This window comes from Nerophis lumbriciformis, linkage group LG20, assembly GCF_033978685.3.
Source record: "Nerophis lumbriciformis linkage group LG20, RoL_Nlum_v2.1, whole genome shotgun sequence".
Classification (NCBI taxonomy): Eukaryota; Metazoa; Chordata; class Actinopteri; order Syngnathiformes; family Syngnathidae; genus Nerophis; species Nerophis lumbriciformis.
Window position 1 is genome coordinate 14406513 of NC_084567.2, and position 1402 is coordinate 14407914.

Consider the following 1402-nt stretch of genomic DNA (forward strand, 5'->3'; position numbering starts at 1 on the left):
CATTAGACTTGGTTACAAACGTGACAATGGGAAAGTCAAAGGAACTCAGCACAGATCTGAAAAAAATGAATCATTGACTTGAACAAGTCAGGAAAGTCACTTGGAGCCATTTCAAAGCAGCTTAAGGTCCCAAGAGCAACTGTGCAGACAATTGTTCGTAAGTATAAAGTGCATGGCACAGTTTTGTCACTGCCACGATCAGGAAGAAAACACAAGCTATCACCTGCTGCTCAGAGATAATTGGTCAGGATGATCAAGAGTCAACCGAGAACCACCTAAAAGCAGGTCTGCAATGAATTGGAAGCTGTTGGAACACAGGTGTCAGTGTTTTGCATCGCCATGGACTGAGAGGCTACCATGCAAGAAGGAAGCCCTTGCTCCAGAAGCGACACCTTAATCTTGTCTAAAGTTTGCTGCTGATCACATGGACAAAGATAAGACCTTCTGGAGGAAAGTTCTGTGGTCAGATGAAACAAAAATTGAGCTGTTTGGCCACAATACCCAGCAATATGTTTGGAGGAGAAAAGGTGAGGCCTTTAATCCCAGGAACACCATTCCTACCATCAAGCATGGTGGTGGTAGTATTATGCTCTGGGCCGGTTTTGCTGCCAATGGAACTGGTGCTTTACGGAGAGTAAATGAGACAATGAAAAAGGAGGATTACCTCCAAATTCTTCAGGACAACCTAAAATCATCAGCCCGGAGGTTGGGTCTTGGGCGCAGTTGGGTGTTCCAACAGGACAATGACCCCAAACACATGTCAAAAGTGGTAAAGGAATGGCTAAATCAGGCTAGAATTAAGGTTTTAGAATGGCCTTCCCAAAATCCTGACTTAAACGTGTGGACAATGCTGAAGAAACAAGTCCATGTCAGAAAACCAACAAATTGTCACGTCTAGGACTATGGCTTGGTTTGTTCTCCCGAGGTGCAAGTGATTTGGACCAGACATGGCGTGAAGGTGAATACATGATTTATTTTAACACTATATATCAAAAAGGAACAAACGAAAAGCGCGCACAATGGCGGAGGTACAAAACTAGGCTATTGAAAACAAAACTTGCACATAGGCAGAAACTGTGAACAATTAAACAAAAACACTAACTGTGGCATTAATAAACAAAAAAAACGTATTTACTTGGCATGGAACCGGCATGAAAAAAGAGCAGCAAGGGTCATAAGGGTGTGGCGAGTGTGCAGAAGCATAAATGCGGGATGTCACCAAACAGACAAACTGAAAACAATGAACTTAAATACTACAGACATGATTAACAAAAACAGGTGCGTGACTCAAAACGTGAAACAGGTGCGTGACTCAAAACGTGAAACAGGTGCGTGACGTGACAGGTGAAAACTAATGGGTTGCTATGGTGACAAACAAGAGTGCACAATGAGTCCAAACGTG